The sequence below is a fragment of the Macaca mulatta genome, chromosome 8 (assembly GCF_049350105.2).
Source record: "Macaca mulatta isolate MMU2019108-1 chromosome 8, T2T-MMU8v2.0, whole genome shotgun sequence".
NCBI lineage: Eukaryota > Metazoa > Chordata > Mammalia > Primates > Cercopithecidae > Macaca > Macaca mulatta.
This window is the reverse complement of record NC_133413.1, coordinates 128,408,613-128,435,010: the sequence shown is the minus strand read 5'-3', so window position 1 is coordinate 128,435,010 and position 26,398 is coordinate 128,408,613. Positions and strand designations below refer to the sequence as shown.

Here is a 26,398-nt window from a genome sequence, read left to right as displayed (position 1 = left end):
AACCACCTGTTCCTATTTTCCTACCCTTCATTCATTTGACTTTTGACTTTTGATAAAGTTATCACATATTAAAACATACCTGGGTGCTAAGCCTTATACTGTGAATGTTCCAGGGTTCAAATATTTTATTTTCACTGCCTTCCCCAGGCGTTACCTCCATAAATGATAGAACATACTTTCTTTTTGTCATGAGAAGTAATTGGTTGTTTCTTTTAATCTGTCCAGTTGCATTCCAGAAAAATAATAAATCTTTAAAATTATTAAAATAATGAGCAATAGTTATAGACATTGTTGGGTTAACCTTGGGAGTCCAAAGGTCATCCTAAGGGGAATTAAGAATATATCTTTTTTTTGGGCGAGCATGGTAGCTCATGCCTGTAATCCTAGCACTTCGGAAGGCCAAGGCAGGTGAATCATCTGAGGTCAGGAGTTCGAGACTAGCCTGACCAACATGGTAAAACCCCATCTCTACTAAAAATACAAAAATTAGCCTCACGTGGTGGCGCACGCCTGTAATCCCAGCTACTCAAGGGGCAGAGGCAGGAGAATCGCTTGAACCTGGGAGGCGGAGGTTGCAGTGAACCGAGATCACGTCACTGCACTCCAGCCTGGGTGACAGAGCAAGACTCTGTCTAAGAAAAAAATAAAATAAAATAATAAAAAAAAGAATATATATGCACCTGGCCAAGTGTATCTTTTTATTGAGACGGAGTCTCGCTCTGTCGCCCAGGCTGGAGTGCAGTGGCTGGATCTCAGCTCACTGCAAGCTCCTCCTCCCAGGTTTACGCCATTCTCCTGCCTCAGCCTCCCGAGTCGCTGGGACTACAGGCGCCCGCCACCTCGCCCGGCTAGTTTTTTGTATTTTTTATTAGAAACGGGGTTTCACCGTGTTAGCCAGGATGGTCTCGATCTCCTGACGTCGTGATCTGCCCGTCTTGGCCTCCCAAAGTGCTGGGATTACAGGCTTGAGCCACCGCGCCCAGGCAAGTGTATCTTTTTTAATATATTGTGTCCCCCTGTGTTCTTTTCCTTCTTGGCTTCCCAATTATATATACATATATATAAACTTCACAGATACCAAATAGGTTATTGCTCATAGGTACTATAATTTGTACCTGATGTAAAGGCTGCAACTGAGGTCTCACTGATGGTTGGTTTACCTGGAATTTTGTGAGTCAGAAGGCTTACTAAAATTCTTGGCTTCTAGCCAAGAAGGAAAATGCTTATGTATGACCCGACTCTCTCTTTACGCATGACTAAAGTAGGTTGATCAGGGCAACTGAAATGATTAAGAGGATAGTGCAGATTTGGATAAAGAGCAAAAAGATTAGGATTTGAAAGTTGGAGGATGAAGGGAGTCATGTAGGATATAGTCAGGTGGAATTTGGACTTGCTCACAAAATCCCAGAATGCTGTAACAAAAGGGCGCTTCTTTATGCTAGAAGGAGATAGTTTCACTTTAAATAAAGGGAAATGGAATATCTTTGCCCCGAGGATAACAAGCAAATAGAACTCATTTTCCCAAGCACCTGTGTCGTCTGGGGTGTCAGGGATGTGTGTTCAAGAAAAATTTAGGCAAAACCCAATGATAGCTTCTCAAGGGTAAGTTTGAAACCTTCAGACAATATCCCTAACCTTTGAGTGAACCATCACACAGGGAAACAATTCCGTTGTACAGAATATGTTTAGATGCCACTGTCAGACATAAAGTCTGGTGGGAACTGAACTTCTACTCTGACCCAGGGTGACAATTTTTGTGTTTTTAAAATTGGCCATCTTCCAGAAGTGTTCATTTTACCGTGCTTATATCTCAGTACCTGAACTGCAGAAAAGTTTTATTTGAGTAATAAATTTCTAATGTCAAAACCTTCCTGACAATTATTAGCTAAATGTTTAGCCCAAAAGAGAGATTAAAAACATATATCTTGTAACCTAGCTACCCAATGAGTTAACCTAGAGAGAATTTTCATGTTTGGAGTAGTTTCATAAGGCTTTGGGGAGAGATACCTGAAGATCTGATACATTAGTGGTCAGAATAAAAACCTTTGTAATACATGATCAGCTGTCTGCCATATGAAAAGTGTATTCATAGAAGCAACTCAAAGTACACAGTTAGGCAGTCCTTACCAATTAAAGCCTCCCTCTTAAAAAATTTTTTAAATCAGAGTTCATATTTGCACAATAAATGATTTATTGAGAAATTTTAATGTGTAAGCTTTCCACTGACTCTAACTGAAATTAGAAAGCTTTGAAATGAACTCATAAATATTGTTCTTACATACAAAATACACTGGAAGCTGTAAAATGTAAAACAGTTTATCATTGGAAAGTTAAGCTGCATTAAAGAATGTAGATTTGGTTTAACTCTATCTTCCCTACGTGATGCTGAAGAATTTGCAAAATACTTTTTATGTGTATTGTTTTATTTGATCTGTGTAACTACCCAGTAAAGTCAGAAGGGGGGCGGATATTATTATCCTGGTTTTATAGCCAAGGAAGCTATGGTCAAAGGAGGCTAAGTGACTTGCTGGAAGGTCACTGATATAGCAGAGTGAGGGCTGAAGAACACACATACTCTGTGACTCACAAATTCAGATCTCCTCTCCTTCATCCGTGCTAACCCATAATGTAATACTATTCGATCAGGCACAGTCCTGAAATAACCTCGGAGTGCTTAATGCTGAAGGGCATATTCTGTGTTTTAATCAAAGAAGACTATGACAGCAAGAATTAACTGCACTAGCCCCTTTGTCAAATGTTGGTTAGCTGAATATTTGAAAAAAAATTCAGTATTTGTGTCTTTGATCGGATACTGCACTAAACATTGATTTATAGAGGATTATCATAGCATCTATAATGTGTTTCAAATAACACAATTAAAACAGTTCTGATTTTACATGATAGGACAAGATCGTAATGTAGTACAACAGCTGAAAGTGAAGGTATGTAAAGACCAGAGTCTTTTCCCTAGACTATTAGAATTAGTAGTTCTTTCTAATTCTAGCAAGGGTGAAAACTTGTAAATAGAATCTTTAGTAGTGTTAGAGTGAACTGTTTGCATTTTATGTGTCTATAGGAACTGAGGCCAGATGGGTCGATTGTATCCTCCAGTAATTTCCAAATGAAGTTTTATTAAAATCCTTTCCAGACAAGCATTTTTATAAGAATGACTAATAAAACCTCAAACATAAATTTTAGGTTCTCTTATTTTATAAAAACAGTACAAGTTGCTTCTGAAGTTATTGGAAGACCAGTAAAATAATAAATGTCAGTAAAGATGGAAGAAGAGCAGAGACTTTGAGCAACCCCAAAATAACCAGGGGTGAGCAACATTGCTGGGTATCTTTGCACATTGAACTGCTCAGGGCTCTGAAACATGAGACTATGAAAGAAGCATTCCTCATGCAATGGGTTTATTGCTTGGTTATTTCATCAAGCACCATTTATTGAAAGGCAGCATTCCTGGTGGCTAACAGGGCAGAGTCTGGAATCTGCCACCACCACTTACCAAGTGGGTAACTTTGGTCAGAGTTATTTAAGTTTTGTCTCAGTTCCTCCAACAATGAAAAGGGGATGCTGACAATATTTAATACATAGTGGGTGCTTAAAATTGTGTGTGACACACAGAAAACTTCATTCTGTTCAGATCACCCTGTGAGAATTTTTGGGGACGGTGGGAAAAGAAAGACACTAAGATCTTAGAAATGACTTCAAGGTTCCTTTTCTGGTCCAAGATGATGTACGATGAATAGTCACAGGAAATGACTCTTTCCTGCGATAGAATCTGGACCCACCATTTACCCTGTGGTTCTGCTCACTGTTTAGTGCTGAGTTACTAATATTAATGATTCTTCCTGTTCTAACAAGCATGGTTCTGAATCGTATCCTCTCTCTCTGCCTGTCTTTCTGTCTCTCCACACACACATACTTTTTGAGTACAACAGCACAGAAGACGATTTAGAGATGCCTGTGCTCAAGACTTACCTCCCTCTGTATAAAAGTTTGAATCTGTTTCTCCCATTTCCTTCCTTCTCTTCTCTTCTCTTCTCTTCTCTTCTCTTCTCTTCTCTTCTCTTCTCTTCTCTTCTCTCCTCTTCTCTTTTTTCCCTCCCTCCCTCCCTCCTTTCTTTCTTTCTTTACTTCCTCCCTCCCTTCTTCCCTCCCTCCCTCCCTCCCTTCCTTCCTTCCTTCCTTCCTTCCTTCCTTCCTTCCTTCCTTCCTTCCTTCCTTCCTTCCTTCCTTCCTTCCTTCCTTCCTCCTTTCCTTTCCTTTCCTTTCCTTTCCTTTCCTTTCCTTTCCTTTCCTTTCCTTTCCTTTCCTTTCCTTTCCTTTCCTTTCCTTTTCTTTCTTTGTATTGCTATGTCTTACTACTTCCTAAGTGAATGGGGAAAAGAATCAATTAAAGTTAGGGAAATCAAAGGTTTCAGAAATGAAAAACCAGATTTCTAAAGCACTCACATTGTACCAAGTTATTTTGTGCCTGTTTCTTTAAGTTTTTTTTTTTCTTTTTTCTTTTTATCCTCTGCCTCTAGAGCTACCGAAAGCACATTGATCACTTTTTACAGCTTTGCCATGATAGGTGCAGTAGTTGCTTTTTTATTGAACCATAGATTGCAGCATTATAAAACACACTCATTCAGAGGAGTAATGAAGGCCATTTTTAATTGCATTTGGGAAGCAGGGTACTATTATTAAATTATACCTGTGTCTATATTGGAAAAAAGAGAGAGAAAACCAGGTTGTGTTTTCTTTGGGATTTGAAGTTTCCCAGAGCTGGAGTGAATTCAGGGTTGCATGACAAAATTTGGAACTTCAGCCTTTTGGGATTGTGAGTCAGAATTTCCCCAGTCCTGTGATTAACCTCATGCACCCACACCTGTTGCAAATCAAACAACCAAGGGCTTAGTAATAACGAAATTTATTATTTCCTGGAAGATAACTCTCAATGTATGTGCATATAAAAATAAGACAGAGCGGCACACACAGATTTTTACTTAAAGATTGTTGTTATACACTGTGTTAGTTTCCTAGGTCTGCTGTAACAAAGTCTATAAACTTGGTGGATTAAATAACCCAAACCTCCCAGTTCTGGAGGCCAGAAGTCAAGATCAAGGTGTTGCCAGGGCTGTTTTCCTCTGCGGGCTGTTAGAGGGAGTCTGTTCCATATCTCTTGCCTATTTTCTGGGGGTTTTCTGGCAATCTTTGGTGTTTCTGGCTCTATAGAAACATCGCCGTGATCCCTGCTTTCATCTTCACATGCTTTTTTCCCATGTGTGTATGTGCACACGTGGGTGTGCGTTTCCAATTTTCCCCTTCTTATAAGGACACCATTCATATTGGCTTAGGCGCCCACCCTACTCTGGTGTGACCTCATCCTAATTAACTAATTATATCTGCAATGACCCTATTTCCAAATAAGGTTATATTTGGAGGTACTTGGAGGCTGGGTCTTCAACTTATGAATTTTGCCGAGGACACAGCTCAACTCGTAACATACACCTATAGATTTGTCTTTATTGGATATGTATATATCACACTGTTCTGCTATGTGTTGTGGAGAAGTGTGAAAATTAATTGTAAGAAAAAATTGCTTGGGCAATGAATAGCACTATAATCCCCTTCTTGACAGGTAAAGGAATCATTCTGGAAAGTGAAATTGCTCTGAGCCAATGCATGGAAAATTCTGTGCAAGAGCTCATTTCTTTTGTTGCATTTTTTCAGAGATTCTTTTGGCAGTGCTGGGCTCAGTCCAGATGCCTTCCACATCAGGTGGTTTAAGCATGTGTGTACATGATCGTGTGCAGGGTTGTGGGAAGCCAATTACAGTTGGAAACAGTTGTTTAGCTGGCAATTAGATTCCTCACAGTCTCAAATTATGTTGCTTTAAATTAAGATTGTGCAGATTTGAGTTGCTTTGATAATTTGCAAAAGCCATTTTGGGGTTATAACTAAAAATGTAATCTGCCAATTAGGCGATTTTCTATCTGATACCTGTTTTGTTCACTGGGCTATGGACCCATTTTAAATATTTATCATCTGATTTGTAAACCAATGGCAAGAGTGTCTGCATACCAGCCTGGTGAGGGGACACACAGCGGCCGACTCCCTGAATCGGACTTAGCTTTCTTTAGGACCCAATGCTGACTTTGTTACTGTTTACTTTAGCAACTCAGGTAAAAACATGCATCAAATAACTCTTTTGTTTCATATAAAACCTGAGGTTTTGCAAGAAACAAAACCTCTCAAAAGTGAAATTTGTTGTTTAAATAAGAAATAGTGTTCTATTATTAACCCAGGCCAGCTGAGACAAGCTTTTTAATTAGCCTAAAAAGAGAGGATAATGTATAAGGAGAATGAGGTAGGTTTTACTTAGTAATGTCTTGGAGATTTAAAAACTTACCCTATGGTGATCAGATTCAGATTCAAGCAGACTAACGGATAACAGTATTTTCCGTTCAAGATGATGGACATCTTATCTTTATAAAGGATTATACCAGTCCGTCTGGGAGAACAAGATGCTAAATGTTACATATTCCTTCCTTCTTTCATTGGAAGTTCGTTGGAAATTTCATAAACGTACCATGCATACAGGGAAGTTCACCCGTCACAAAGATTCAACTGGATAATTTTTCGCAAAGCGAATACATCTATAACCAGCACCGAGATCAAGAAGTCGATTGTCACCAGAACCCCAGAAGGCTGCTTTTGTCTGTTCCAGTCACTAACTCAGAATTTTGTGATGGCGTGGAAAGCTTGGCTTGTTTTCTGCCAGCAGTGAGTATTGATGATTTTGGGGACACGTTTCTATTCACAGTGCATTTTCAGTTGTAGGTTAGTTTTTACTGGGAGCATTTTCATGCTGCTTGTTCATTCTGCTAGAGATTGGGTTTAGCTCCTTAGAGTTGAGCTTTTTGGTGAGCATGATGCAGAACAGAAGATGGCCTTTACTGCAGCCGGTACAAAGTCTTCCAGGCACTGCCTGCCTTCCTGTCTTCCCACCAGACTAAATTCTTTGTGGTTCCTTGAAACGAAGGTGGCCTTCCCCTTTACCTCCAGGTCTTGGTCCTGTGGCTTTCCTATGTCAGGATCCCATCCCCTCTGGCTCTGTCCTATTGCATTCATTTCCCAAGGCTGCTGTAACAAAGTACCACAAATGGAGTGGCTTTATTTATTCATTTATTTATTTTTGAGACAGAGTGTCGCTCAGTCACCCAGACTGGAGTGTGGTGGCGCGATCTCGGCTCACTGCAACCTCTGCCTCCCAGTTTCAAGAGATTCTCATGCCTCTCCCACCCAAGTAGCTGGGATTACAGGTGCACACCACCATGCCTGGCTAATTTTTTTTTTTTTTTTTTTTTTGGTAGAGATGGTGTTTCTCCCTGTTGGCCAGGCTGGTCTCAAACTCCTGGCCTCCAGTGATCTGCCTGCCTCGGCTTCCCAAAGTGCTGAGATTATAGGTATGAGCCACCACGCCTGGCCTGGAGTGGCTTTAAACAACAGAAATCTTTTCTCTCACAGATTGGAAGGCTAGAAGTCCAGAATCAAGGTGTTAGCAGATCCCTGCTCCCTTGGAAGCCTCTAGGTTTCCTTCCTTGCCGCTGGCAGCTTCCGGTAGCCCCAGGCATTCCTTGGTTTGTGGCACAGCGTAACTCCAGTCTTTGCTGCCACCTTCACTTGGCCATCTTCCCTCTATGTCTGTGCATCTATGTCTTCACATGGCATTCTCCTCTTTGTGTCTCTTTCCTCTTTTTATAAGGACAGCAGTCAACTGAATTTAGGGCCCTCCCCACTCTAGACTGGGGTGACAGCTGCACCAATCCCTTTTTCAATAAAGTCATACGCTGGGGTGCTAGGGGTTAGGAATTTGGCATATCTTTTTGGGAGACACAGTTCACCCATAACATCTGTGTTACCCCCTTCTTAGTTTAGATGCCATCTTTTCTGGGAACTGTCCTGCAATGTTCCTTCCCCCAACATCTGGCTTTGATGTCCCTCTTGACACTGGAACTCCCTCTATTGTCATACTTTCTAGCATCTCTAAAAATCGTTTTGTTGTTGTTGTTGTTGTTTTTCTTCTCTGCCAGACTCTGAGCAATTTGATGTCAGGAATAACTTAGGGTATTTTAGAATTTTTTTTCCAAATTATTAGGACCCTTAGATTATGGAATTTTGGACACATTTATGCATTTTGATGTAACTTGAAGTATTTGTAACCGAGCCATGGTCTTCATGTTCATTTTGCGGGGAAGAAGTGATACCTATTGGTAAAAGAAAAGGCTTGGGTTAAATGTTACCCCCTCGCTCGAGTTTCTGTGATCATGACAAACACAGATTCTAAATCCTTGGCTTGAGAGCACACAAATTGCCGAGCAGATGTGGCGTCAGCGTCCGCGAGGTTGTAAGCAGCTTACTGATCCAGCAGTTTAAAGACTGTTTACTGGCAGTGGCAACATTACTTCTGGTTGCCTGTCTTAATTCATTTTAGATTAATCTGTCTTGCAGTTCGAAGGAAAATGAATTGAGTCAGTAACTTCAAGAGTTATGTAAAATCTGTACAGTGCTAAATAATTGAATGGGGTTTTATGTATGGTCTTTAAATTGGAATGTCAATTTGACACAAATGCTCCAAAACAGAGTGTTAGATGAGCTGATCTGTTCCTCATATAAAAGCTTTGAAACTTCCATTCTTGTATCACTCTAGAATTCACCGTTCCCATCCCTTGCAGATTATTAATGTTAACTTTAGGGAAGGTGAGTCTGCCTGTGTAACTCTTGGGCCTGGGGTTGAGGTTTTAGGGTAATGGTACCCAAACTTGAGTGGGTTTAAGAACCACCCAAGGAGTTTGTTAGGAAGGATGCTTGGCTGGGCATGGTGGCCCCTGCCTATAATCCAAGCACTTTGGGGGCTGAGGTGAGGGGATCACTTGAGCCCAGGCATTTAAGACCAGATTGGGCAACATAGCAAGACTCCATCTCTATTTAAATTTAAAATAAATTAAAAAGAAAAAAAAAAAAAAAAAAAGAAGGATGCTTTCTGGGTCCAGCTCCAGAAATTCTAATTTGGTTGTTCTGTAATTGGGCTCAGGGAAGCCCTTTGGCATTACAGGTGGTTCTAATACGGACATTCTCAGACCGCATTTTAAAGAAACAACTGGTTGAGGGGATGCAAGGACATGAGAAGGAGAGTATGTGAACTCCTGAGAGAAAATTCAAGACTATTTTCCATAAAATACATTTATCATAACCAGGAGGACCAAAAATGACCTTTTTGGGTGGGGTAAAGGGGGTATTTTGCAGACCCAAAGAAAATAAATTCTTGAGATTTTTTCTCCCAGAAATCCATGGGAGGAAGGCTGAAGTATCCTTATTCTTATCAGAAAACATATTTGAATTTTATTACCAATATCTTTAACCCCAATTTACAGATGGTAAATCTTTGAGGCTCAAAGAGCAAAGAAGGCTAACATTTGTTGAGCACTTAATAAATGAAGCTGTCAATATTAGTAATTATTATTGCCATCGTTGTTATCTTTATTTAACCTATAGAACAGCCCTGTGAGGTGTTATCATTGCCATTTACAGATATGTAAAGCGAGATTCAGGCAGTTCAGGTAACTTGCTAGGATTACACATTCAGCTTGTAGTGAGCCATGATTCAAACGCAGTTCAACTAACTCTAAAATCCATATTCTTTTTACTACATCAAGGTGGATTTAAGATATTTACATGATGGGAGTTGCCAGGTAAAATATAGGAGGCCCAGTTAAATTTGATTGTCATATAAATAATGACTAGTATAAGTATATCCCATGAAATATTTGAACATACTTACATTTAAAAATAGTAGACTATATTATACTAGAAAATTTGTTGTTTATCTGACATTCAAGGTTAACCAGGTATCCTGTATTTTCATTTGCTAAAATCAAGCAACCCTATATGTGGGTAGTGGGTTTCAGGTTGTAGGTTGTATGATCATACTTTCTGACTTCTGACTCCAAGTCCATCCATCCTTTCCATGTGGCACATTCTGCCCTGTCTCATTGTTGGGTCTCTGCTGTCCTCTTGGGGAAGAGAGTGAATGGCTTACCTACTCTAGCCCCTGTACTAAGGGGCCCGGTAGCTCATGCCTGTAATCCCAGCACTTTGGGAGACCGAGGCGAGCGGATCACCTGAGGTCAGGAGTTTGAGACCAGCCTGGCCAACGTGGTGAAACCCCATCTCTACTACAAATGCAAAAATTAGCTGAGCGTGTTGGAAGGCGCCTGTAATCTCAGCTACTCAGAGGAGGCTGAGGCTGGAGAATCGCTTGAACCTAGGAAATGAAGATTGCAGTGAGCCGAGATCGCACCGCTGCACTCCAGCCTGGTGACAGAGTGAGACTCTGTCTCAACAACAACAACAACAACAAAAGTAGCCAGGCGTGGTGGCGCATGCTTGTAATCCCAGCTACTAGAGAGGATGAGGTGGGAGGATCACCTGAGCCTGGGATGTTGAGGGGCATTGAGCTATGATTGTGCCATTATACTCCAGCCTGGGCAACAGAGAGAAATTCTGTCTCAAAGAAAAAAAAAAAAATCAGTGAACACATAGAAGTAGTTCACCCTTTCTTCACCCACATTATGGATGTTTTCATTTGCTTGATTTTAGAGATGAAGGAGTGAGAACCAGTTAGTTGCCTTACTAGCGATAGAATCAGGCCACCATTCTGCTACAACAAGTTTAGGAAAAGGCTTTTATTTTGGGTATGATTGTAGTCACAGTAATAAGGGTGAGTTAGAAAATGGAACAACAACAGAACCTCCTGGGGGTCAGCCTTTTTTGTGAGAAAAATAATGTTTTGGTTAATGTGAGATTGAATGCCCATTATGTACCAGGCAATTTACATGCATCATTGTTGCAGGCTACCATGAGAGGTAGTTATTTTTATCTGCTCCATTTTAGAGATGTGGAAACTGATAGAGATGTGATGTGCACAGCCCCAGGTCAAACAGCAGTGAGATGCAGAGCTGGAATTTCAGCCAGGTGTCTTTACCCTGGAGGCCCGTTCTTAGTGCCCTGTGCTGCCAAGGCTGAAGCCTTCTGTCTGGGCACGGTCTGTGTCCTAGACACTGCCTTGTCGGGTGGCCTTCTGGAAATCTGCTCTTTGGCTTGGAGAGACAGACACTGCACCGGCAGCTTATTCCATCTAGCCTTAGGAAGCTTCACCTTCCCGGGTCCAAAAGTGGCTTTTGACACCTGTGTCAAACTAGGAAGCTATAGCTGCTTCTTTAGGAATTAGGCTTAGCCCAGTGGAAGAAGCTCTGTCCTGTGTGGTTTTCTATGTGCAGTGGAAACTTTCAGCAAGCCTTCTAAATTCTTGATCACAGGATCGCTTTGCACTGAAAACTGGTATCTGGCCTGCGCTTCATTGAAGGTTCCCTACTTTTGGTGAGAGCTTTTGAAGGCCTGGGACTGTGAGTTTTCCTTTATTAGTAAATGCTAACAAAGCACTTTAAAGAAAGGAAACACGCCCGTGGTGGTAGTTCTTGCTGTGTGAAGAAAGGGAGCACTGGATCTGAGAACAGACCTCTCCCAAGTTGGTCCCTGGGGCTCCTGCTGCTGCTGCTGGGAGCCCTTTCCTTGCACCAGGGGTCGACTGCTTCCCATGTTCTCTCGCGCTCTCTGTGGGACTCTGCCTGCGATGACTGTCCTCCCTTCCCGAGCCATTTATAAAAACAGACTGTTTCCATTTCTAAGTGACTAAAGGGATTCCTTGAAGTCGTGAGATCAAAGATGCAGTTTGGAATTTGTCTCTGAGTGAATACGAACTGCTTGTCATGGAGACGTGTCACAGGGGAGCCCGATCTTGGGAAAACCAAACGAAAGCCTTAGGAGCCAGAGAGCGATCAGGGTGGGGACTGACAGATGCAGGGAATTTTGGATCAGACAAACCAGAAATGATCACTTTCCACATATGTGACTTTGGGGGAGTTGTGTTAGTTATCTGTGAAACTCAGTTTTCCTAATCTGAAATAGCATTAGTCATGCTGACCTCAGAGAGTCCTAGAAATTAAGTGACTATTATGTATAAAATGCCAGGCATGGTGACTCAGATCCAGTATTTACTCGATACTTTTTTCCCTCTTCATACCCTAATATGGTAATGGAAAATGGATTTTGATGGATTTTGTAGGCACATTTTAAAATTAAAAGCTATTGCAGAATTCCAGCTAGTCATTCACTGGTGTTCGTAAGGTTAGTGGGTGCCTACTACGTTCTAGGCTCATTTTAAGTGGCTGGGGAATGGAGTATTATGAGACAGACACGAGTCCTGCCTCTTTGCAGCTTCCATTCTGGACAGGGAGGTCGGTAACAGACAAAGCAGCAGACAGAGTACACTTTTAATGTCAGGCAGGGAAAAGAGAGATGAGAGGATTTGGCTGTGGTAGTCTGTGAGGGCCTCTTTGAGGAGGTGTTGTTTGCACATAACACTTTATTATGGTGAGGCGGCTGCTGCGCTATGCTGACAAATAGCCATTGCTGACCAGATGAGTCCTTCCCGTGTTGCAAACAGATTTTCATGTGTGCATCTTGATGGCTCTCCCATTTCTTACCCCTCTTCTTCCTTGCAAGCTCCTTTTGTCCTCTCAGTGTCATGTTACCTAACAGAGTTGAATTACCCACAGAAAGCTTTCATTAATCTTGCTGTCCCATTGGGGTGTTACTGTAAACCTTGGCACCCAGAGCGTCTGCCACGGAAGTAGCTTCTAGTAAGGGGAGAAGGTGAAGCCTGAGATGGGATAGAGTGAGGAAGAGTGAGATGTGAGCCAAGAGAGTCCTTAAACATTTCATGAGGTTCCACAGAGCCTGCGATCACACCCTTGTGGCCGCGCTGTTGCCAGTGAGAATTGATGCCTTCAGCCCAGGGTGCTGGGAGCCTCCCAGCAAGGTGATGTGCCGTATAAACATGCCCCTGAAGGACGTGAATGCTAATATCCATAGGAACTGCTCTGCAGCTTCTTCTACGTAGCTGAGATGGTTTTTGGGAGGTCATTGTAATACATTCAAGTGAAATTTATGTTGGTTTTCTTTGTAAACTGTTGCAGTTGGAATTCTTCCCAGTGAGTGGTCAAAGTGCTCTTTTTTGCTTGTTTTGATGAGATTTGGATAGAGGTGAAATAGAGATGGGGGGTGAAAGTAGGCCAAAAAATTTGAAAATATATCCTGCCAACTCTAAGTACCAACATCCATCTTGCAACAGGCAAATGAAGACACTGATGGACAAAGGTTATTCTTACTTTTTATCTGAGCTCAGGGATTTGGTTTTATTAGCTCTTTAGCCTACCTGTTAGCTCTTAGCCACTTCTTAGAACCCGATTCCCTCAGCAGTTGAAGACCTCCTTGTTTTGCACTAAATACGCTTTTGGTCCAGGTAAGTGTAGACCAGCGGTTCCCAACCTTTTTGGCACCAGGGACCGGTTTTGTGGAAGACAGTTTTTTCATGGACCAGGAGGATGGTGTGGGGATGGTTTCAGGATGAAACTGTTCCACCTCAGATCATCAGGCAGTAGACTCTCATAAGGAGCGTGCAACCCAGATCCCTCACATGCACAGTTCACGATAGGGTTCACTCTCCTGTGAGATTCTAATGCCACCAGTGATCTGACAGGAGGCAGAACTCAGGTGGTAATCCTCGCCTGCCTGTCACTCACCTCCTGCTTTGCAGCCCGGTTCCTAACAGGCCACGGACCAGCATCGGTCTGCTGCCCAAGGGTTGGGGACCCCTGCTGCAGACCCAGTGTTGGTATATGCAAATATTGCTTGCCCTTTTGGAGTCTGGAAATGTTGGCCACTGTCTGGTCATTCACTTGCTTTGACTCACCCTTTCTCCACGTCCTTTTCTCAACTTTCCCTCTGTGGATTAGAGCCACAAATTTATGCCCTCATTTTCCAGTCCTGAAAATGGAGACAAGTGACCTGGCATAGTTTTTGTTGTTTCTTCCAGGACTGAAGTAATCTGGGAAATGTAGTTTGGCTGCCAAGAATTTGGCCTTTCCTAGGCACATTGCTGGTTGATTAGAACAACAGAGGAGAATGTTAGTCTGGGAGGCGTGGTCACATTCCCAGTGTAGCTCAGGGGGCCGTTTCACCAGAAAAGACTCACAGACTTTTCAAGTCACTATTGCAATGTGGCTTCTGGGACATCTTCAACCTCTGTCCCTGGTAAGCCAATGACTGCTTCATTTTACACGTTGGTTTCCCCTAATTTTCTGGGACCTCCACATTAATACCTACTTTCCCATTTCCTTTTAGATCTCCTGGCACTTCTACTGCTTGGAATGCATCCTACCGATGTACTTGTGTAGATAAGAGATGACCCATGTCATTAATAGCAATCACATCTAACACTTGCTGAGCATTTGCTTGGTTTCTGAAACTAAGAATTTTATATATTTTCCATGTATTTCATTCTTTAAAAATCTCTGTGAGGTAGGACTGATAATATCTTCGTTTTCAGATAAGGCAATTTAAGCAGGAAGAAAGTAAAATGTGACCAAAGGTGTATTTTTTTTTTTTTAATTGCAGCTGTGGTTTTAATAAGAAAATATTAGAAACAATGCAGTCAATGTGTGTCTAATTAAATACAGAATGCTTTACTGCCAATACCATGGGATACCGTGCAGCCACAGGAAAACAGTATTGAATATCTTTGTATATTAGTGTGAAAATCCCTCCATAATACATGAAGTGAGAACAAGGAAGTCTGTATATAAAGTATAATATGCAGACTGGGCGTGGTAGCTCAGGCCTGTAATCCCACCACTTTTGGAGGCTGAGGCGGGTGGATCACCTAGTTCAAGACCAGCCTGGCCAACCTGCTGAAACCCTGTCTCTACTAAAAATACAAAAAATTAGCCAGGCATGGTGGTGGGCATCTGTAATCCCAGCTACTTGGAAGGCTGAGGCAGGAGAATCGCTTGAACCAGGGAGGTGGAGGTTGCAGGGAGCTGAGATCAGATCACCTCACTGCATTCCAGCCTGGGCAACAAGAGCAAAACTCCATCTCAAAAAAAAAAAAAAAAAAAAAAAGGAAAGAAAGTATAATATGCATAAATTAGCTCAACCATTGTGGAAGACAGTGTGGCCATCATCTTCAGCAAACTAACACAGGAACAGCAAACCAAACACTGCATGTTCTCACTCACAAGTGGGAGCTGAGCAATGAGAACACATGGACACAGGGAGGGGAACGTCACACATCCCCGGGCCTGTCGGGGGTTAGGGGGCAAAGGGAGGGAGAGCATCAGATTTTGATTATTAGTTAATTTGTTTTGGTTGTCATGACTAGACAGTAATTCACATGGTTTAAAACAAGTATCACAATATAGTGAAAACAATCTCCCTTCCACCCGCATGCCTCCTCTGCCAGCACTGCCCCTCTCCACCATAGATAGATACTCACTGTCATTAGTCCCTTGGGTAATGTTCTAGAAGGTATAGGGCAAAATTGTCCTCTGTCAAACCCCTTACACAACTGAAGCATATTACACTTTATTTTATTTTTTTCTTTCTGTCTTCCAGCTCTGTGTCATCTCCCTGTTCCTTCCTTATCTTCCCAAACAAGATTTCTCTCATCTGGTTATGTGAATGAAACTACAGTCTTGCAAGTTACCTGGGCTTGAAGCTCTGGAATCACCTTAGACCTATCTTCTTCTTTTGTTTTTAATTTAATTTTATTTTACTTTAAGTTCCTGGATAAATGTGCAGAACATGTAGGTTTGGTACCTAGGTAAACGTGTGCCATGGTGGTTTGCTGCACCTCTCAATGTATCACCTAGATATGAAGCCCCACCTGCATTAACTATTTGTCCTGATGTATTTTCCTTGAAAGGGGCCCTCTAGTTTTCACCAAGTTATCAAAAATATTCAAGATCCCCTTAGGTTACTTAGGATGGTGGTAACTGTTCCTTGTTGCCTTAGGAAGGATGCAGATGTTCTTAGGTAACCTGTCTGTAGGCATGTTTTCTAGGGCCATCAAACGCTGTTAAAAAATTGAATTAATTGCCAACTCTAACAGTTGAAGGATTTCACATAGAAATGTGGATTCAGTGCTTAGGGAGGAAAATGTAAGATTTGGCGGCCCTAGGCTTGCATTTCTACATGGCCACAGTCCCCCAGAGCTAGGTAGAGGATGCCTCTTTCATGGAGAGAGTGTTCTCTTTTTTGCCTCAGGCCATTCTTACAACCTGTTGTAGTCTAAATGACACTGGCTTGGCTTGAGGAGAAGTGGGTCCTATTCTCTTTTCTTCCTAAAGCACCTCTTTAAAAATGTGAATTTTTTTTCAGATGATAAAAATGAGATTCAGACAGCGTCCGTTGTTCATTGAAGTGAGTTAGGATAATGTGAAACTTGAACCCAAATCATCTAACTTTATTCTAATATTCTTTCCACTGAACCACAGTTGTCTCCCATTATTATTATGAGTTTTGACCTTCAAGGCATTACTAGAGGTAGGTCGAGTATTACAGGCATTTTACGGATGAGTAAGATGAAACTTGGTTCAGCTCTGAAAAGGGAAAGTTATGTACTAAAAGGGCAGAGCTCATATCTGGTCCCAGGTTTTTTGACTGAAACACTATACTCCTTTAGTAGTACTCAAAAACCTCAGAGATCCATGTAATTCTGACATTTTTTACAGCGGTGATATTAATGATTCTAACATATTTGACTCCAAACAGAAGCAGGAAAGGTGGAGGGACCCCCGTTGTTGATGTTGTCTCAGAACTGGAAGAAAGTTCCTGGGGTCAATCAGACAACAGCTTGTAGTAGACTCACTCCTTGCAAAGCACTGACTGGTCTGGGAGCATGGGCTGCAAAGTTGGAGAGATGTTAAGAGGAATAAGGAATTGCTTTCCAGAGCCCTATACACTTAAATAGGAAGCCTAGCTGAGTATACCTGAGAGGACTTAATACCTTTATAAAGGCCACACCTCAAGTTCATGTTAACATTATTTTACCTGTGTTCTTACCTGTAGAATAACAAGAATTGTCCTATTTTATAGCATTAGAGCTGTCCTTTTGTATAACAGTAGAGATGGCTGCTTTGATGGGCACCTCTTATAAGCCGTAGTATATTTGATGCGTATTTATTAGGGCTGTGTATTGGTGGCCAAATTTGTAAAGTGAAGACTCTCTGTAATGAATGAAGAATCATACATAGGGTGTGTTATTTTCCTGGATGGTCCTTTTCCCATTGCAGAGTTTGCAATCATTCTGTAATCTTCACTTACATGTAATGTAGAAGAAAAAGTACAGAGAGGGCCAATTATCATAAAAAGGTGAAATGCTGGACTTGTAGCCTGTCTGCCAGCTTTAAATCCTGGCCCTATCACCAGTTTATGTGACTTTAGATCATTAATTTATGTGACCCTTTGTTGCCTCGGTTTTCTTCTCTGTAAAATGAAAAGATTAGACAATTCATATCTGATAGAGTTGCTGTGAAAGTCAGCCAATTGCGTGTGAAACATTCTTAGGACAGAGCCTGGCATATACTAAATAGTGCATAGGTATTAGCTGCTGCTGCTGTTTTGTTTTGCTGTTTTTAATCATTGTTGAGGTGCCTATTCCTGACTTGCTATGCTGTAGCAAATCGAGCTTTGTAACTAGAGCTAAGAAACTGGTAGGAACCTAGGCATGGAAGTTGCAAACGCTGAGCACTATAATGTGAGGGGTTTAGACTAATCCCTAATAGTCTGCCTAGCTGCAAACAAGCCTGGGATATTTGTCAGTCATGAGAAGCATCGTTAAGCACATGATGGTCTCTGAGGCTGGGCCCTTCACTTGTATGAGAAACCCCAGCTGTCAAAAGTTAGGTAGTGAGCTTTGGACCCGGAGTCCTGACTGCCACTCTTCAGCCCTGTGATCTCATGTGAATCACTTTTGTCTCAGGACTCTATCTCCCTCACCCCCATGTAAAAGTGGGATAATAATATCATTTCCCTGGATTAGGGTGGGGAATAAATAGACCATGTTTACTAAATGCCCTACAGAGTGTGGTGGCCAAGTAGGTGCTTAGAAAGTGGCTGCAGCTCTCAGTATTGCTGTGAATGAAAAATTCTGGCCTCATGTCCTGTCAATCAAAATACTTCACCCTAACTCCTGAGGCAGTATTGTTGCCTAGAATCATCAGCATATTTGAAGACCAATAATGCAGTGTGCATATTACATGGAGAATGTGGGTGGACTAATTGCATCCAGGCATGGGGTGACTAGCTTGAGATTAAATCAAAAGGAATTTCCTGAGTTTGTGATGTAAGGGAAGCTCAAGAGACGGTTTGGAATACTCAGGAAGCAAAATCCCAGATACAGGGACTGAAAATAATCATTCAACTGGCAGAAAAGGTGATAGAAAGATTGATCAGTGGGACTGAGTTTAGTGGGACGTCTGCACTGTGCTCCCTCTTTGGTTTCCTCCCTTTCATGACTGAGAGGTTTGCCGTATCAGTGCTTCTCCCCTCAGCCAGAAACAGTTTCAATTTTTCTGTATTCTGCCCACCTTCTTTTCTTACCTGTATTTGTCTGTTTATTCAATAAAGATTCATCTAGCTCCAAAATATTCACTGAGGAGTGAAATGTGCCAGGTCCTGGAGATGCAACAGTAAAATACACATATGCATATACACACATGCACATACATGTACAATTTGCACACATACCTACATATACACAGTGCATCTACATAGATGCACACATGGCCACGTGAATCCCTCTCTTCTTGGAATTGACATTCTAGTTGAGGAGGGCAGAAAATTTAAAAAATAGTAGGAAGTAAAATATGTAGTTTATTTCACTTGATGATTATTGTAAGTTTCCCCACATTTTTTTTTCCTGCCTCTGCTGTTTGGGAGGTTGTGTGTTCAACTATTTTTATTCTTTGAAGAACTTCTAGCCTAATTGGTTAAGCTTCACAGAATCTCCTCAAACTGTTTCTTAAGGGGTTCTAGTTATTGAATATGTTTTGATTCACAATTTTATGAAAAAATTTATAAACATTAGAATGTGGTGGTAATTTGGTTTTTCTGTTTATTGTGCTAAAAGCAAAAGTGTAGCAAAGTACAGAAACCATGAAAATATACCTTGTTTGAAGTAAATAAATATCAAAATGAAGTATATTATTTAATCATGCTGGAGGTCAATTTTAAATGAATCTGTTTTTCTCTGGGCTTAAAAAGAAAACTTAGTAACTAGTGGGTTGCTATGTTTTATGTTAAGCAATATTTAAATTGGAACCAAAGTAGAGTAAGTATATATTTTAACTAAAACAGGTATGTCTGGTTTTGGGGCAAGTAAAATTTTATAGCAATGAAATTAAAAAAACTATGAACATTTTTTGAGTTTGAAATACAGTTGGCAGAATCTGAGCTTGCTATACATCTAGTTGGCTTTTAAGGGAAACTGATTTTTAAAATTTCCCTTCTTTGATTTTGGATCTTGACTTAAAGAATCCAGATTCCCGTAAACATTATACAGAAAATTCTAATGGTGCCAGGAATTAGAAAAATCTCATTTACTTTTTAAATTTTTTTTTTTATTTCAATAGGTTTTTGGGGATCAGGAGGTATTTGGTTACATGAATAAGTTTTTTAGTGGCGATTTCTGAGATTTCAGTGCACCCGTCATCCGAGCAGTGTAACTGTACCCAAAATGTAGTCTTTTATCCCTCACTCCTCTCCCACTCTTTCCCCTGGTCCCCAAAGTGCATTTCTCATTCTTAGGCCGTTGGAACCTCATAGCTTAGCTCCCACTTACGAATGAGAACATAACGATGTTTGGTTTTCCATTCCTGAGTTTCTTCACTTAGAATAATGGCCTCCAATTTCATCCAGGTTCCTTGAATGCCATTATTTCATTCCTTATTATGGCTGACTGGTATTCCATGGTGTGTATGTATATATATGATTTTCTTTATCCACTCGTTGACTGATGGGCATTTGTGCTGGTTCCATATTTTTGCAGTTGGGAATTGTGCATCGATAAATGTGTGTGCAAATATTTTTTTCATATGACTTCTTTTCCTCTAGGTAGATACCAGGAGTGGGATTGCTGGATCAAATAGTAGTTCTATTTTTAGAAATCTCCAGGCCTGGCGCAGTAGCTCACTGCTGTAATCCCAGCACTTTGGGGGGCTGAGGTGGTGGATCACGAGGTCAGGAAATCGAGAACATCCTGGCTAACACGGTGAAACCCCGTCTCTATTAAAAACACAGAAAAATTAGGGGGACGTGGTGGCGGGCACCTGCAGTCCCAGCTACTCGGAGGCTGAGGCAGGAGAATGGCGTGAACCCAGGAGGCGGAGCTTGCAGTGAGCCGAGATCCTGCCACTGCACTCCAGCCTGGGCGACAGAGCAAGACTCCGTCTCAAAAAAAAAAAAAAATCTCCACACCGTTTTCCATAGTGGTTGTACTAGTTTACATGCCCACCAACAGTGTAAAGTGTTCCCTTTTCACTACATCCACACCAACATCTATTATTTTTGGATGGAAAAATCTCATTTCTTAATGGCTTATTGGAAGTTAAAGAGACATCAGGAAACAGGCAAAGTTTTTTTTTTTGGAGATGGAGTCTTCCTGTGTCACCCAGGCTGGAGTGCAATGGCGCAATCTCGGCTCACTGCAACCTCCGCCTCCCGGGCTCAAGCAATTCTGCTGTCTCAGCCTCCCACAACCCATTTTTAACTTAAATCTTCTTAGTGTAAAGATGACAACTAATGTGTTAAACATATTTTTTAATGGAGTTAATGCTGAGGAAGAATTATTTTGAAAATAATTTATTTGGAAAGATTTCCATTGTTAGATTTTTGTTGCTAAAACTAGTAAATGCTCACCATAAAAACTCTCCTATCTTCTCGGCTTAAAACAGCATTGAAAAATGACTATTTTACTTTGTCTAAAAAAGTCTTTCAGCAAGGGCCTCAATAGTTTTTAAATTCATTGGTTTAATTTCTTTTGATAGGTTTGCAAGAACAACTGATAGACATTAAGATAGCTGCGATGCACTAGTAAATTTTAATAAAACCTTTTCTTATGAAATTGGCCAATGGGATTTAAAAGCTTGGTCGTGGTTTTCTAAGTGTAGCCCCAAATGCACTTCTATTTGGATTCACATAACTTTGTTAGCTTTCTTACGTCGTCGTAACCCTCATTAATTCCAAGTGTTGGAAGAAAAAAATCCTGAATTTCAAACCTGTTCTTGGAATCACTGGTTTATAAAATATAGACTGGGTTGAAAAATAACAAAACCTGACCTATTATGTTGGTTTTACTACATTTTTTCTTACAATTAATAAATAAGATAAAAATTATTTTAAAATATATCTTATTCTTTTTATTTTTGTACATTTCATAATATACATTTTATGTCAGTAAAGCAGAGCATGTATGTTACCTAAAAATAAACCAGTAGATACTGCATGTTCAATTAAAAAAAAAATAAAAAAGATGGAGGCCGGGTGCGGTGGCTCATGCCTGTAATCCCAGCACTTTGGGAAGCTGAGGCAGACAGATCACTTGAGGTCAGGAGTCCGAGACTAGTCTGGCTAACGTGACGAAACCCTGTCTCTACTGAAAATACAAAAATTAGCCAGGCATAGTGGTGCACGCCTGTAATCCCAGCTGCACGGGAGGCTGAGGCACGAGAACTGCTTGAACTCAGAAGGCGGAGGTTGCAGTGAGCCATTACACTCCAGCCTGAGCGACAGAGCAAGACTGTCTCAGAAAACAAAAACAAACAAAAAATGATGGAGTAGTGTAGAGTAGAAAATTGAGAAAATCACCAAATAAGATGATATTCTGTTGATACTGAAGGGTTAATAATACTCATCTGTCTTTGTGTATTACTCACCTGTCAGGAACCTTCCAGGAATGGGTTGATTGTCTATTTTTTTGTACGTGTTTTATGAATGAAATGCATTTTTATTATCGAATGAAGAAAGCGTACAGGACAATGGGGAATGATTTTTCTCTCAATCTATCTTTTCAGCTCTCCTCGTCTAGCATATGTTGGGCTTCCAGTTTTAATTGTGCAGACTGGAAGATTTTGCTACAATATGGGTCACATCGCTTTCTTTGTGTAGATAGAATCTCAATCTCTCTCTTTTCTTTCTCTCATGGAGATAATAATCTAACTCTGACATCCATGATGTGACGATTTGCCAAGTGCTCTGTTTCTAGTTACAGTTACTAGGGAATTGCAAGAAGACATTGGGAAATGGTACTTGGCCTCCACCTAGCTTTATTCAGATTGGCTTGTTTCCCAGGGACCCACAGGATCAATGATGCGTGCAGTGCTAAAGGGCGGCTGCGAGGTCAGGGCTTATTTATTGCTTGCTGGGTCATGTTATTGACCAATAAGAAGTTAAACAGTTACTAGCTAAAGCTAAGACATTGCCTCTTAGGCAAGAAGACAAGAAATCACCTCGGGCAACTTTCGTTTACACAGAAAGGTGTGTAAAGTGGAACCAAGGCTTGGAGCTCTAGGCATCCCTTGTGTTTGTCAGGATTTCAGCTTATTTGGGTGGTTGCAAGGCTTTGAGACATGCCCATAATGCTATGCATTTTTCTTTTTCTTTTTTCTTTTTTTTTTTGAGACGGAGTCTCGCTCTGTTTCCCAGGCTGGAGTGCAGTGGCCGGATCTCAGCTCACTGCAAGCTCCGCCTCCCGGGTTCCCGCCATTCTCCTGCCTCAGCCTCCCGAGTAGCTGGGACTACAGGCGCCGCCACCACGCCCGGCTAGTTTTTTGTATTTTTTAGTAGAGAAGGGGTTTCACCATGTTAGCCAGGATGGTCTCGATCTCCTGACGTCGTGATCCGCCCGTCTCAGCCTCCCAAAGTGCTGGGATTACAGGATTGAGCCACCGCGCCCGGCCGCGTTTTTCTAAACTCAGCCTTTGTCAAGGTAGTCAGGGATTGTTCCTTTTGAAACCTCTGTAGGTATCTGCATGTTTGCTGCAAACTTTTTGTCTAGGTGAGATGGACTGGCTCATGTTTCCTAATGCTGATGCCCCTCCCTCCCTTCCATCTATCTTTTATATATATGCACAGATCTATTTTTTAGTTTCTTTTCTTTGAAAAGTATAACTTAGCTTTGGATAAAGGAGGGACAAGATCACATTTGATGAAACGCAAACAACACTTTACTTTGCATGTGCTTGGATGAATAAGGAATCCAAAAGGAGCGGTATTCAGGAGAAAATAAACTCTGTGTGTGTGTGTGTGTGTGTGTGTGAAGTATAGATATATATGTATGCACACACACATATATATTCACGCACACACATATGTGTGTATATATATACACACACAGAAATACGTAGTGAAAAATCTCCTTTTAGCTTTATGAGATGTTCTGAGCTCAGCTCTGAGGTTTATGTTCTATGAAAAATAAAACGATTTTCCTAAGTTTTTAAAGAATCTTTCTCTCTAGGTGTAAAAATAACTTTTTTGTCAACTATTGAATGAAGAGGTGAGGAAGGAGAGGCAGGAGGAAGAAAACAATACAAATCAGGCTGAAAGGCCTACAGATTAAAAACTAACACCCCCTCCCCTGCAGTGAGATTGTCCTTTCCTTTTAGCTCCTTGCATTGAAATAGCATTGAGGATTAAAAGTGTGTAAGCCCCACAAAATTCAAAATTCATGTGCTTTTCTGACCACTTGACTTCTAGTAGAAATTTTAAGCATATTAGAGGATATGTTTTTGTGGGAGCTGATCAGAATGGCACTAGGAGTTCAAAAGAATATGTAAAACTAAAGCACAGCTATATTTCGGATCATACTGCTTCATCACATTGAGAGCATCTACAAAGGTAATCAATAGTATGTGGCTGAGTTAGGTGTGTGGGCTAGGGGCCATCTTCGAGACGATTTGTCCTTTCTGCAATTCTAGCCTCTATAATGATTGAAGTGTAGGAGTTAAGTTGTGGTGCATCTCATAAATTTAACCAGAATCATCCCCTTTTAAAATCGAAATCAAATATTGACGTGTTAGTCAGGCATTATTTGATTATATTTTTCTTGGTTTAGGCAGTGAGAGATGTTTTGTGCAGAATCTAGTTGTTTTCAGCTCTGAAGTAAGACACTGCATTATTTCTAAATAATCGTATAAAGCACTGAATTAAAAAATCAAAACCACCAACTTTATAAATGATGGCATTACTAGTTTTCTGTGTGCCAGCCTCTCATCCCAGAATTTCTGAAAGGAAGAAGAAAAGTAAATTAACATTGATCACAGGCCTACTCCATCCCTGGCATTGTGTTTATACATGACTTACGTTCCCTCCCTTCTCAGAACTCTGGAGGGTTAGTGGTATTACCTTGCTTTTACAAGTGAAGAACTGTTAGCTAATTTGGGCAGGGTTACTCAGTGAGTAATTGAGCTGAAATAGGAATGCAGTGCTGACTTCTGTCATCTTTCTGTTTCAGTTTTACCAAAATGGACTCATTCTGACTCATTTGGGGGTTTTACAAGTTAGCCTTTGGTGACAAGTGCCCAGCAGCCTCACCTGTATTCAGCTCTTCTATATTTGTGTGATGGGCACAGAACACCTTCATATTTATGCTTTCTTATCCTCATGATCAGCCAACAGAGGCATGAATCTACCCAGAGAGGCAAATTCCTCCTCAAAAATGCAGAATTTTAGGCTGGGCATGATAGTTCATACCTGTAATCCTAGCACTTTGGGAGGTAAGGAGGGAGCATCACTTGAGGTTAAGAGTTCGAGACCTAGTCTCTACAAAAAATTAAAGAAATTAGCCAGGCATAGTGGCACATACCTGTTGTCCTAGTGTACTCGGGAGCCTGAGGTGGGAAAGTTGCTTGAACCCAGGAATTCAAGGCTACAATGAGCTGTGATTGCGCCACTGTACTCCAGCCTGGGTAACAGAGTGAGATCTTGTCCCTTAAAAATGTAAAATAGGCCGGGTGTGGTGGCTGACACCTGTAATCCCAGCACTTTGGGAGGCCGAGGCGGGCAGATCACGAGGTCAGGAGTTCAAGAGCAGCCTCAGCAACATGGTGAAACCCTGTCTCTATTAAAAATACAAAAATTAGCCAGGCATGGTGGTGGGCGCCTTTAATCCCAGTTACTCAGGAGGCTGAGGCAGGAGAATTGCTTGAACTCAGGAGGCAGAGGTTGCAGTGAGCCGAGATCTCGCCACTGCACTCTAGCCTGATGGAGCAAGACTCTGTCTCAAAAAAAAAAAATAAAAATAAAATAAAAGAAAAAAAAATAAAATAAAATGCATAATTTCTCCATATGCGTGAATGGCAGTGGGTTTCCTCTCTCAAAGATCCTTTGCAAAAGCATAAAACTGAACCATGAAGGATGTTACAGGGAAGGAAAGGCTGCTCAATCAGGGTGATTCACGGGGGATGAGGCATCTTGGGGGTTCCTTGGGGAGCAGAGGTGAGCCCCAATGAAAGACAGCTTTGTATTAAAACCATAGGGGTTCAGAGTACTTATTAACTTATAAAATATCATCAGAATAAGCTCATCTGAGCTAATGTTTCAGACTAAGCACAGAGGAGGCTGTTTACTATTCTATACCTCTACTGGATAATGGAAATTGTATTTCTTGGTTTAGCCAGTTTGTTTTTATCTTTCTTGATCTCTTCCTCAAAGCAATTTCTGTTTGAGTTAGTGACATTAACTACTTATCCCTAGGTATATATCAGGATTGGTAAACTATGGACCACCAGCCAAATCTGGCCGCTTAGAGACAGAGGTTGTCAACCCTGGTCTATATTCATGATTTTGAGGGTTTATTGTACCTTATGTACTTATTGTAAATAAATATAAATTATTTCTAAAAGTAGGTGGGGGTAGAACTCTAAATATACATCCATCAACATATCCAAGTTGGTCAGACTGAAAGCTGGAAATTACCCCTTTTTGGTGTGTTATGATGATTTGTTAAAAAGAGAAAAAAAAGAAATAGGACCTGGCGCGGTGGCTCGTGCCTGTAATCCCAGCACTTTGGGAGGCCGAGGCTGGCAGATCACCTGAGGTCGGGGGTTCGAGACCAGCCTGACCAATGTGGAGAAACCCTGTCTCTACTAAAAATACAAAATTAGCCAGGCATGGTGGCATATGCCTGTAATCCCAGCTACTCAGGAGGCTGAGGCAGGAGAATTGCTTGAATCAGGGAGGTGGAGGTTGCAGTGAGCCGAGATCTTGCCATTGCACTCCAGCTTGGGCAACAAGAGCGAAACTCCATGTCAAAAAAAAAAAATAGTAAAAAAAATATATGTGTGTATATATATATATAAAGTATGACAACCATACCACACAGGGAATGGCCAATGAATGCCTAAATTTGAGCATCTCCACTTTAAATTGTACAGACATGTAGAAGACTCTC

General features: G+C 41.2%; 1 protein-coding gene across 1 annotated transcript in view; it reads left to right on the top strand.

Annotated features, from left to right (window-relative positions):
* EXT1 (exostosin glycosyltransferase 1) overlaps positions 1-26,398 on the top strand; it is a 316,318-nt gene that overhangs the window by 90,016 nt on the left and 199,904 nt on the right.